Source organism: Armigeres subalbatus, chromosome 3 (assembly GCF_024139115.2).
Source record: "Armigeres subalbatus isolate Guangzhou_Male chromosome 3, GZ_Asu_2, whole genome shotgun sequence".
Taxonomy (NCBI): domain Eukaryota; kingdom Metazoa; phylum Arthropoda; class Insecta; order Diptera; family Culicidae; genus Armigeres; species Armigeres subalbatus.
The window spans coordinates 177,825,506-177,839,563 of NC_085141.1; the positions used below are offsets into that span (position 1 = coordinate 177,825,506).

The 14,058-nt window shown below is 40.3% G+C and overlaps 1 protein-coding gene across 2 annotated transcripts in view; it reads left to right on the forward strand.

The window, feature by feature from the left end:
- Positions 1 to 14,058, forward strand: part of LOC134225727 (serine proteinase stubble) — a 605,887-nt gene that overhangs the window by 21,920 nt on the left and 569,909 nt on the right. The window lies entirely within an intron of this gene.

The following is a 14,058-nucleotide window of genomic DNA, read 5'->3' on the forward strand; positions in this document are numbered from 1 at the left end:
ACTAAGAAATAATCGGCAATAGGAATGGCGTTTAATATTTCATGAAAATGTCGATCCCTCTTATAGATTACATCCTACTCTTTCACGTAATAGGGGAAATGACGGCTTTGACAGGTTTTGTTCTATTATTGTCAAAGGGGTTTTTGTTGACCAAATTTTATGAAATTTAGCCACAATATTCTTTGATATGCAAAGAATGTTTAGGCCAAATTTTAGCATGATTAGTTATCGAAAACCCCCTGGCAATAATTAAACAAAACCTGCCAAAGCCGTCATTCTCCCTATATTAGTTCTGATTTTTTTTGCTGAATATAAAAAAAAATAGATTTGATTTTTTACCATTTTTTTTTGTTTTGCACAATAAGTTTTTTTTGGAATGTGTTTTGACCAGGGTTTGCAGAAATCGCTCTCAATAGATAACGAACAACGATAAAAGAGAGGCAAAAACTGTTCCGAATCATAACAAGCCATGATAACAAATTTATCAAACTTGTATACAAGTGCGAAAAAAACAGCCCCCACAAAAAAAATGGCGATCCTCACTTTGTTTTCGCTCCTTTCGTGTTGGTTACTGCACAGCTGTGTAGAACAAGTTGAAATGCATCATCAGAGCCAGTGCTCCCCACATTTGGAGCTTTCTAAAAGAAACTTATCATGGGGTATAACATCCCGAATCAGTTCTCTATCATGACAGCTTGCGAAAAAAGTTTCTCGCGGTATGCTACATATCGTATATGTATACAGAGATGATAAGTGAGAGACTTGCTCTTTCTCTTTAGGATTCAATGCCTGGTTTTGACTTTAAAATGAATATAATTTTTAATACACGCAAAACAAAAAGTTGTGACATTCTTTGCATTAATCATTTTGTATCAAATCTCGCATGCAAACCAGGGGGAGAAGGCGGAGCACTGAATCCCTACCCCAACATGTGCGACATCTGGATTTGGTTCTAAACTGTAAACAACAGTGTTAATTCTCTACCACCTTTTTGTTATGGCGAGGCAATTTTTATGCACACTTTTGTTTTCGATATTTTATCAAAATTAAACACACAATCATGCAGCAATATAACGATGTGGTATGCTTGAGATACGTGCTTGATTATAGGGACTCGAAAAAGAATGTAATTGCAGTAACTAACCGAATATAAAAATGTATGCATTAACGATTGCGCCCTTACACCGGTTCTAAGCTTCGATGCAGAGTACACGAGCTTTGTTCGCCAGTGACACGCGTATGAGGCCCTTGATGCAAACCACTCACAGAATGTTGTACTTGTTACGTCAACTCATTGCATTAAATCGGTTTATTTGGTTTCGACCAACACATCTAAACGACTCTCTTTAGCTCCTCCAGCAACAAATATATGCATCGTGTACATCAGCATAGCTTCGACTCACACAATCTTCCCGACTCCGTTCAACTTGATGGTGGACAAGGACGCAGAGCCAATTCCATTTTCATCGCCCTTTGCTATCTCTATCACCCTTCTGCTTCATTCACATAGTATAGAACGAGGATTATAATAGTCTTCTATCACTGCTTCTCTCAGCTAGTGTATAGCCCAAATGGCAAGCGCGTCAGCCGGAGAGCGCTAGGCTTGGTGGACGCCATAGGTTCAATTCTTGATTTCGGTCAAATTTTTTTGTAAGCAAATAAGGTTGGCGAAGTATGTGTAAAGAATTCGTTCCTCGACGGAAGTTTAAAAATAGATTCTATGTAGACACAAACACAAACCTAGTTCCTTTTTCTCGTGACCAGATACCTAATGCAATGGCTTGCTATATTGACTTAATGCAATCTGTGCATGGGCCTCAGCTCAATGCAATCTGTGCATGGAATTCATGCACGATTGTCATAAAATCATGCATTCTCTGGTTGGGTGTACAGATACATAAAAATGTCTGTCTTGTCGCATTAACGTCGAGATCTGGTTGAAAAATGAATTCCATGACCTGCAAATTTCGAAAAACCTCAAAAACTATTTCGAAAATGAAATAATCCTCATGAGTTCGGATATGGCCTCAGAATCAGACGATTTTAGGATACGGTATATTTTGGGGTTTGATCTGGACACTAATGACATATTGCTCCGAAAAGTAAAAAACTGGTTGCATTAGTGAAAACGAGAGCTTGAAATAATGTTGAATATTTTTTAGGCTAGTCGCTGTTAATTTGAAATTGTTCTAATTCTCGTCCGATTGCAATTATTTAATTTTCAAAATCCATAATGCTTGTTAAATGAGTGCCCAAAACAGAGAAAAGAAACATCAAAATTTATCAAAAAGAATCAAAACAAGATTTTTTTTGAAGCTTAAGAACAATGTTCTGAAAACTCATATGTGAATATGTACATAATGTGGAAGATATTAATTTGAAAAATGTAAGTGGTTACCCTTTTCCCTCGATGGGGTCGAACACACGACCTTCAGGGTGGTTTAATACCCGGAATATAGGCAATCAACTTTTAATAAGCTTAAACACATTTATTTGAAACATTTTTGTTGGATTATCAACTAAGAAAATGGGATAACGTTTTTTACTTAACCCTTTAAAACCCAATTTTTTGCGTAAAATCACTAAGATGCTTTCTAAAATTGAACCGATCCGCGATTTAATCAATTTCACATTTTGTATTTTTTGTATTTTATTTTTTCTGTTTTCAATCAAAAAAAAATATTTCTTGAAACCATCCATTTTTGCCTTTCTCGTATACTAAGTATACGTAAATCATATAGGATCATTCCAAAACCGAACTTTTGATAGAAGGCTCAGCTCGACGAATTGAGGTGATGTCTGTACTGCCGCTAACCGCAAGTCGAGCACATATTGATATGGACATTAGAGTGATTCAAATTTTGACTTTTTTGCTCCCCGGTGCTTAAACGATTGCATTTGCCATTTTAATAATCCTCCTAAATTTCTAACAATTTTGGATGTAATTTGACTGTGCACACGTCATTTGAAGTTTGTATGAAAATTACTGTGAAAACTGACCCTTATGTGGAAGACCGTTCCGTGAGGTGGCCCATGAGCTATTTAAATATAATCAACACATTGCCTACACAGAATACTTCTCAAGCTGAAAGGCAGTTGTTGTTGCGAAGCGATTTCTCGTTTGGAAGCAAAGTTATGAAGAAAACAAAAATGCTCATTATTGATATTGATGTTATTCTTTTACGTGTTAAATTGAATTTCCCACGATTCAGTATTTCCCCAATAACTTTTCTTGTGATCATCAAATCGTTTCGCAACAAAGACGGCCTGTTTCCTTGTAAAATTTCTTATGTTGCCGATGTACTCATATGTTTTTGAAGCTTAAAGGGAAGCGTTGAGGAACGGTTTTCCATGAAAGTTGCTGTTTTCATAGCAATTTTCATACAAACTTCAAACCGCGCGTGCTCACTCAATTTACTTCCAAATTAGCTAAAAATTTAGGTGGGTTAATAAAAAGGCAAATGCAATCGTTCAAGCATGAAGGAGCAAAAAAGTCAAAATTTGAATCACTCTAATGGACATACAGATGTGCTCGACTTGCGGTTAGCGGCAGTGTATGTATGTATGTGTTTGTACATCAAAATGTGAAACACACTTTTTGTTCTTAGTCTTGTTTTGTTCTTAGTCTTTGTTTGCAACAGGTTGCAATCGACACTGAATCCTACCTGTTTTTTGCTATTGAAAACTGGCCCAATCGATCTTTGCGTTCCGATTTTTTTTCAAAATCGAAAGATTTTTCTTTAAAGCTGCAATAAAAGTGAAATGATGGATATCATTGAATCTATCTAACTAAAGTGCAATTTTGACCTTTCTTATATGCTTCCCTCGTTACATTTATAATACACGAGAAGGGCACCATCAGCGCTAGGTGGATCATTCTGTTTTTTTTTTTCAAAATACCGACATACAAATATTTTACTTTTCAAAGGTATACTACTCAATTTTCAATGTCTTTTTTTTAAATATATGTGTTGAATTTTGAAATTTAACTTAAACCACATTTTAACAAACATTGATATTTATATTGTGAACAAAAACAAAAAAAATCTTATTCTGAACAGTTGAATACGGTATTACAAAAATATAATCAATGTACCCGTCTAAAGGCGGTCTTGTACATTATAGGGTTGATTGGCGTACCCAAACCCAAACGAAAGTTATGCCATCTTGATATAATTCTTCTTTCGTTTAAAATTTTTCTGCGCCTCACTCATTTTTCACGAAAATTTTTGGGGAGCAATAATTAAAATTGTATGACCGCAACGAGATTCAAACGTATACCATCAGCAAAAATGACGTAAGAATGCGCTCACTCTAGCCACAAAAATTGCTTATAAGAGTCAGGTTGTTGGATCCATAAAGGCTGCTAAGGTTGACATTGGTGAAGACACGGGGTGGATGAAAGATTGAAAAAGAGCAAATCAACTTTTCGCGGCACTGGAAGTGACAGAAAAATGGTTACCACTTATCAATTTTTTTTTCTTTTCCGCAAAACTATGTCTCGGCAAAATATATATGACTGAGCAGGTCTATTCGTGAGACTCTACGTAAATTATTATCTTACTTTGACAAAAGTAGTACATCAAAATTATAAGCATTGAGTAGTACCACCATTATTGTCCCCGACTTTGATTACTAAACCGCCTTCTTACAGAATTATTTAGGTTTTGATACTTGGCTCTGAGATGTACAAAAGCTCAAGGCCACTCGCACGAAGTTACTTAAGATGATCGCGGACGGGAATACGGGGTACGTCCCAAATATAGGTCTCGTCGCTATGAATGGAACATCACAACATGCCCGTGAGACCAGTTTAGTTAACTTCTATCCAATTTAACTCTCATCATCACTGTCATCACCTTTCTCATTCACATTGACTTTCCATGTGTAATGCTTTGCACATGGAATGGTAGCTTTGCGCCAAATCATGAGGAAGCAGTTTCATGTTGATTTTTGCCAAATGCTGACGAACGCAAATGTGTTGCTTGTTTAACCTTTCGCCGAAATGATCAGATACGCCAGAAAGCTGTGAAAATGATTACTCATGTTCTATTCAAAAAGAAAAAAAAACTGATAAATAACCCTGTTGAACTCATCAGCTTAATGACAAATTATTTGAAATGACTTGCGCGGATTGGGCGGCGATTTTTAAATGAAATCTGACTCCGTTGATTAACCTGAGGATATATGTCCGGGGTTCTGCCAAACCACACCAAGCGCCAACAAAAAAATACTCAAACTTTCGGTTAACAGAATCAATTGATCACAAATCGTATCGAATATCTCGCAACCTCTTAATTGAGGATATCTTTCAACAATTGTACGAATGAATTGATATGAAATGATGTCCGTTTTCTTTTTGCGAACAAAATAACGCATATCAGTCCAAAAGCCGCTTGGTGCGGTTTAGCTGAACCCCAACCATATGTAAAATGGCAAGTTTGTTTTGCAACTCCATGAGTAAGCCTTTGCTCAAGTTTGTCAAATAATAGATGATAATTTGATTAATTATCTGGACTGTATTGTTTGGAGCTCATACTTATATTGCTTTCAATTCAAACTTTTCAAAGTCAATTTCAAAGTAAAAGTTTTGAATAGGGGTAAAGGTGGTAAAATGAACAGTTAGCTTTATTTATAATAAAACACTATTTAGGCGTATGTTAACCATGCACACGTTTTCCTCGAAATAAAATAAGGTACCTGAGCAAATATTTTGGTTTTGAGACCGAAAGATTGGCTTTTACTATCCAAAATACCAAAATGAGGCCGTAAAAATAGGGCTTTTTTCACAATTTTAACTTAATAAATTCATCATAACATTGGGCAAACCTGTTTAAACTACAACGACAAATAGGACAACCTTCACAAAAATGTTGCAGGGATAATTAGTAAAATTATTGGTTTGCATCGTTATAGGAAGAGTTATTTATCACATGGCATGTATGCAAGTAAAATGAACAATTGTATCAAACTTACCTAAATTTATGATAAAGTTGTGCAATTGTGAAGCGGAAGTTCAAGGAACAAACCATATCAAATAACCAAGATAAAGCTTTGAATATGTGGAAGGAAGGAAGGATTGGTGGTCGGTAGACGCAGTAGATGCAGAGGTAAACACGGTCTTCGAACAGCAAAAACCACCTACTAAAAATCCTTCCCTCTTCCTAACTGACTATAAGGCCGCATTTGCATCCTCAATGACAATATTTACATCGTGTGTTGGACATTCTCCGTTGGCCTTATCAAGGCTCTCATAGAACTCATCCTTCATGTCATCAGGCTTATCGTTCGTTGGGGGCATAGATGCTGATCAGGCTATAGTTGAAGAATTTGCCCTTCATTCTAAAGACAGTGTTTGGCATGAAGGTTTGGTTGTAAAATTGATGAATTTTAATTTTCCTCTGTACATCATTAAACTGATCCAAAATTATTTATCAGATCGCTCACTGCAGGTAAACTATCAGAATACTTAATCTGATAGATTACCTGTAAGGGCTGGTGTCCCCCAAGGCAGCATACTAGGGCCCATATTGTATAACATTTTTACTTCTGACTTACCTGATTTACCACCAGGGTGTCAAAAATCTTTGTTTGCAGATGACACGGGCCTTTCAGCCAAAGGGCGAAGCCTTCGTGCCATTTGTAGTAGATTGCAAAAAAGTTTGTATATTTTCTCCACTTACTTGCAAAAATGGAAAATTTCCCCGAATGCTTCCAAAACTCAGCTTATAATTTTCCCACATAAGCCGAGAGCTTCTTATTTGAAGCCTTTTAGCAGACATATTGTCACTATGAATGGGGTTCGATTAATTGTTCCAGCGAAGCTAAATATTTAGGACTTCTGCTAGATCAAAAATTAACTTTTAAAAATCACATTGAAGGCCTTCAAGCCAAATGTAACAAATATATTAAGTGCCTATATCCACTTATAAACAGAAAATCAAAACTTTGTCTTAAGAACAAAGTTTTGATTTACAAACAAATTTTTATACCTGCCATGTTGTATGCTGTGCCAATATGGACTAGTTGCTGCAATACCAGAAAGAAGGCACTTTAGAGGATTCAAAATAAAATTCTGAAAATGATTCTGAAGTTGCCTCCGTGGTATAGTACCAATGAACTTCATAGAATTTCTAATATTGAGACATTGCAACAAATGTCCAACAAAATAATTTCCAATTTTAGACAAAAATCGTTGAAATCTTCTATTGCAACGATTAACTCCTTGTACCCTTAGTATAAAATAGGTTAAGTTTAGTTTAAGTTAAGTAAAGCCCTTCATTCTAAAAACGCAAACGCGCAAAACGCTTATCGGCTTCCACCGGATAACACGCTTCATCTGCTTCTCGATCACCATGAATCCAACTCCTCGTTCTGCTCTGTCACCGCCGCTATAGTAGATGTGGTACTTGAACGAAGTGTTCGCTATGAGATCCACCGCCCGGAATTCACGTTCTCCAGTTCAGGGCTACCGTATTTCCTGGATTGCTGCCACACTCACGCCGACCTTCTGCAGCTCTCGAGCCAGGAGCCCAACACGTGCGGGTTCATTCAACGTTCTCACGTTCCAAGATCCGACTTTCCAATCGTTGTCCTTTATTCGTTGCCGGGTCTTCTTCTTCTTGGCTGTACATTCCAACTGGAACTTGGCCTGCTTTTCAACTTAGTATTCTATTAGCATTTCCTCAGTTATCAATTGAAAGTTTTCTCTGCCCGCCATGACATGAGTATGTACCTTGTGTGGCATTTACAATGGATACACTATGCCGAGGGTCCCGAGAAAGTTTCCAACCCGAAAACATCTTAAACCGGACCGAAAATCGAACTCGTCATCTCCGGATTGGCAATTTTACGCCTTTGCTCGCAAGGCTATTGGAGACCCCTTCGTTGCCGGGTCCGTTGCCGTGGAATCAATCCGTTTGCTCTACTTTTGCCTTTCTTGGTAGCTGTAGAATCTTCGGTAGGCTACCTTACCAGGGTTGCGTTACCTACATCGTGTAGAAGGGTCTGCCTTCTCGATGCTGGCACGATGCAGCATGATGTGCACAGTTTAGTTTAGAGTCCCTCGCTGGCACTCGGACGATGATTAGCCGTCCCTAACATGGGGCACAGACGCTGTTGTGAGCCGCTCCTAACATGGAGAACAAACACTCGATCAGATTTGCACCTCCGGAGAGGAGCAAATCCCCCCTTCCCTGTCAGCATACGACCATAGTTCCCACCGGGGTTGGTTACCCGATATTTCCTAAGGTTGTTCGTATCCCGGCCAGCGCCACGAGGAGGTAGGGATAGGAGTTGCTGGATAAGAGGCTAAGGACCGCAAAATGGGGTCTATTTTATTCCTTCAGGTACGCGAAGTATCAATGGTACGCTTTACCCAGTATTTGCTATGCCGTGCCAGTCTTATTCGGCTAAACGACCATTTCGGGGCCTGTTAGGGCAAACTTCTTTTTCGGCCATATCAACAGTTCGTCTGTATATCGCTTTTGATCAAATGACATTTCAGGTCAAATAGTTTTCGACCTAATAACTATTTCGCCAACTGAAATACGGATGACTTTTAGCCGAACGTGTTATTAAGCCAAATGACTTTCCGATGACCTTTTTTTCTCAATTTATACTGAAATTTTCGAAGAATTTCTTATGGACAATACGTAGAAGTTCCAGAAGAATATGGCCATTCGCAGCACCTACTTCCAACACAGCCTTCCGTATCGGTACACCTGGAGATCACCACTGCAGACAGAATCACAAATCGACCACGTTCTGATTGATGGACGGCACTTCTCCGACATTAACGACGTCAGGACATATCGTGGCGCTAACATCGACTCTGACCACTATCTGGTGATGGTTAAACTGCGCCCAAAACTATCCGTCATCAACAATGTTCACTACCGACGACCGCCGCGGTACGACCTAGAGCGACTGAAGCAACCTGATGTCACCACTGCATACGCGCAGCATCTCGAGGCAGCGTTGCCGGAAGAGAGTGAGCTCGATGGGGCCCCTCTTGAGGACTGCTGGAATACGATTAAAGCAGCCATTAACGACGCAGCGGAGAACAACGTCGGGTATATGGGATGAAGTCGACGGAACGATTGGTTCGACGGACGGATGCGGCGCGGCGGTCGCGCTGCAGCAAGGTACCCGGCAGAACGTGGAACCTTATAGACGGAAGCGGAGACAGCAGACCCGCCTTTTCAGGAGAAGAAACGCCGCCTGGAACAGCTGTGCCGTTCTCAAGAAACACGCAAGTTCTACCAGAAGCTCAACGCATCCCGCAAAGGCTTCGTGCCGCGAGCCGAAATGTGCCGGGATAAGGATGGGAGCATCTTGACGGACGAACGTGTGGTGATCGAAAGGTGGAAGCAGCACTACGAGGAACATTTGAATGGCGCTGAGAGTACAGGCAGTGAAAGTCAAGGCAGCGGAGGAGATGACTACGTCAGTTCAGCGGACGATGGAAGCCAACCAGCCCCCAACTTGAGGGAAGCTAAAGATCAATAAAGCAGCTGGTAAGGATGGTATCGGAGCTGAGCTCATCAAGATGGGCCCGGAAAAGCTAGCCACTTGCCTGCACAAATTGATAGTCAGAATATGGGAAACTGAACAGCTACCAGAGGAGTGGAAGGAAGGGGTTATATGCCCCATCTACAAGAAAGGCGACAAGCTGGACTGTGAGAACTTTCGAGCGATCACCATCCTTAATGTCGCCTACAAAGTGATATCCCAGATCATCTTCCGTCGTCTGTCACCATTAGTGAACGAGTTCGTGGGAAGTTATCAAGCCGGCTTCGTTGACGGCCGCTCGACAACGGACCAGATCTTTACTGTACGGCAAATTCTTCAAAAATGCCGTGAATACCAGGTCCCAACGCATCATCTGTTCGTTGATTTCAAGGCGGCATATGACAGTATAGACCGCGTAGAGCTATGGAAAATTATGGACGAGAACAGCTTCCCTGGGAAGCTTACCAGACTCATCAAAGCAACGGTGGATGGTGTGCAAAACTGTGTGAAGATTTCGGGCGAACTCTCCATTCGAATTCGCGCTCGTTCGTTTCGTTCGTTCGAATCACGCCGAGGACTAAGACAAGGTGATGGACTTTCGTGCCTGTTGTTCAACATTGCGCTAGAAGGTGTCATGCGGAGAGCCGGGTGTAACAGCCGGGGTACGATTTTCAACAGATCCAGTCAATTTATTTGCTTCGCGGATGACATGGACATTGTCGGCCGAACATTTGCAAAGGTGGCTGAACTGTACACCCAAAGACAAAGTACATGCTTGTGGGCGGAACAGAGCGCGACAGGGCCCGCCGGGGAAGCAGTGTTACCCGAGCAGCACAAATCAGACAAATATGGTTGCAATAACTTGATTGTAACTAAATCTGGTCACATATGAGTTTCAGTAACTTATGTGAAGCATGTGTGCTGCTAGGATACGATAGACGGGGATACTTTCGAGGTGGTCGAGGAATTCGTCTACCTCGGATCCTTGGTAATGGCTGATAACAATGTCAGTCGTGAAATACGAAGGCGCATCATCTGTGGAAGTCGGGCTTACTACGGGCTCCAGAAGAAACTGCGGTCAAAGAAGATTCGCCACCGCACCAAATGTGTGATGTACAAGACGCTAATAAGACCGGTTGTCCTCTACGGACATGAAACATGGACAATGCTCGAGGAGGACTTGCAAGCACTCGGAGTATTCGAGAGACGGGTGCTTAGGACCATCTTTGGCGGTGTGCAAGAAGACGGCATGTGGCGGCGAAGAAAGAACCATGAGCTCGCCCAGCTCTACGGCGAACCCAGTATCCAGAAGGTAGCTAAAGCCGGAAAGGTGCGATGGGCAGGGCATGTTGCAAGAATGCCGGACAGCAACCCTGCAAAGATGGAGTTCGCTTCCGATACGGCAGGTACGAGACGACGTGGAGCGCATCGAGCGAGATGGGCAGACCAGGTGCAGAACGACTTGGCGAGCGTGGGGCGTATTCGAGGATGGAGAGATGCGGCCTCAGACCGTGTATTGTGGCGTCAAATTGTTGATTCAGTGTTATCTGTTTAGATGTAGACTAAATAAATGAAAACATAGAAGTTCCCGTAGAAATCCAAAGAAATTTCCCCAAAGGTAAAGAGCCATTTAAAAGTTAGTGTTTGGTGTATGAGTCACGTTCGGAATTTGAGTCAACACTTTAGTTCCGATAAGAAATTTCAAAGCCTTTGCTGTGGAAATTTAGACTATTTCTTAAAAAAAATGCAAAATTAATGTTATGGGAAAACTTTTTCCTGGAAAAAGTTCCTGTTAAATATAAGACTTGAGCTTCATCATAAAAGATAATATCTGTGATTGAAAGTTTATTTCCTGAGAAAGATGGCTGTTAAGTTGTATTTATTTTGGAAAACAAAAACAGTCGATTCTCCCTATTTCGATATTGAATGGTCCATCAAGGAGAGACCGGGGAATGGAAGAAATATCAAAATTGGTACTAGATCGAACAAAGCTTGTTACCATGAAAATCGATAATACAAAAACTTGGAACCAACATTTAGAAATTGGATTTTTATGTGGGTATATTTTATCATAAAACCGCAATATCTTGGAAATGATAACACCTTGAAAAAAAATACCGTGCAATTTTTCCATTGAATTTTTTTATATAATTGTGTTAGAAAAAATATTTCAACATTTTTTGTAAATTAAAAAAAACTTGTTTGTCCATTATTTCTCCATGTTGATCTACACGGAGTCGGAAAACAACTTACTTTTGGGTTCCTTTCACTCAAATCCGCCCTTGCGTGGAAGAAGTCAAAAGTAAGTAAAAGGAAGAGACCCATTGTGTTATATACCGATCGACTCAGCTCGATGAACTGAGACAGACATTGCCTGTATGTGTGTATGTATGTTTGTGTGTATGTGTACACAATTTGTAGACGCACTTTTGGAAACTTAGGCATTAACCGATTTACACGCAACAAGCTGCATTCGACGGGGAATGCGGTCCCATTGTTTGCTATTGAAAATTGGCCAGATCGGACATTGCATTTCGGAATGATTGAAAAATCATAGTTTTCCCGAAGGTTCCCCCTTGGAAAAAAAATTCAAAATCGAAAAAAAACTTCCAAGAGAGGTAGTGTGATTTTTTCAACACATTTTATGATACACGAGAAATGAATAATACCCGTTAGGTAGATTATTCTGGGTTTTTTGTTTGTGTTATTTTCAATGCAGGTATAAAAACCGAAGAATTTACTTTCTCAGCGTATATTTGTTCATATGGTCCATTTTTGCCTAAACTATTCAACGAAAACGATTGGACAAGCCTTTTATGAGTTGCAATTTTTCCACAACATTCCAGGTGTTTTTAACCTTCTGAAAGGTTAGACTTGAGTCTACATGGTTTACTAATGATGCAAAATATATTCTTTGGTCACAAAGAATGCACATGCTAAATTCCTTCATGTAATAATCTATACAAAAATAAATCGACCTTCGATTCGCTGTGCTTCGTTTGAGTCCCAGAAATGATTTTTTACACAACGGCGTTCTTCATCTTTCCTGATTGACTTTTGTGATGAAAATAATCATTTTTTCCACATTTGGAGCTGGGTTTCCCCAACAAGCATTGCTCACGTCCCTATAATTGTGGCATCAATTTTCCAGTAAACCACCATTTCCGAATGTTTGGCTAATGTAATTGTTCCATCTGGGTTTCAGCAATAGGTGCTGATTGTTTCAATTATTGATCAGGAATGTGTGGAAAGGTTCGCACATCAAAAACGAGAACTTTTTTTTGCAAAGAGCTACCACACTTCATTGGAAAACCACCAATTAGCCTTGACCTATCTTTATGAGGTGCGCAGACAGCGCAGATGGTGCGCTGTTGAAGGCTTTTGACCCTTGGCTGTTTGCTGCTTGGATCGTGTGTGGGCAATTAAGCAATTTTACAGTTTGCAATAAATGGTTCCAGTGATTGATTCTGGTTATAGTAAACCTGGAACAGGTGTTCGATGGAAGGTAGGTTAAGAGTTCATCAAATGCCAAGATACGACTTCTATGGGCGTGAGCGTCCTCCGCGTTATTAAACTATTTACGCGACGACAACAAGTTATTAGCCGTCCACACCGAAGCGAAGATGCGCTGCAGTGTATTTATGTTGGCCGTCTTCCTGCTCGGTGTCATCTATCAAGTTGACAACCGGGAGAACGTACGAAACAAATGATTTCCCGTCGTCTCGTGTCTTAGACACACCGGTTTTTCGACACGTTACGCAAGAGGCGTACCAACCGGCCGGTCCCGACTGGCGAGGGCGAGGGGTTGTCAAGTTGGTATCTGCTAACTGCACATCCAGTTTCACAGAGTGCGCGATTCGGCATGTGTCGTTCTGGATCCAACCACAACCGGGTTCCAGCCAGCAGAGGCTAACGGGTCCCTTCGATTTTCACACCACACTCTCGGCATCCAACGGAGTGTGCTGATGGGTGGCGTCCACTCCACAAGTAGGGTGCCTTAAACTAATATTCTCCCACCGACCGTCTGGTGTAGTTTGCCAGGGGTGGCTGTAAAATGGGACATTCGATCAGTATATAAAACGGTGCCAATATGTGTATAAGCTGTGATGGTTCTGTTGACTTAGTCTTCCTTAAGTATTTGGAAGGGTAGTCGTGTTAGGGATTCATCGTTTATCATTGGAAAGAGGTTTTCCGTATTTCAAGCAGATTGATTCAACCAGTTTTCAGTCGGATAAGTATACCTCAAAAAAACTTCATATTCGCAATATGGCAGAATGAGTATCCTGACTTAGCTAAACAACTTTTGTCGAAGTTTTCTAATAATATTTTCTACGATTCTTTGCCACTCACATTCTCATCCATTAATTTTCGATTATGTTTTGATTACACTTGCGTAAAAGTTCCATTTTTGAGGACAGTCATGAATTTTTAAATATCGGATGTATTTTAGACTTTAAAGAGGCTGGAAAAAGAAGCAGTGTAAGTAAGTACATTATTTTCTGTATAGTGTTAAACGGCTTAGCAATCCGAAGGCCAACTAGAACG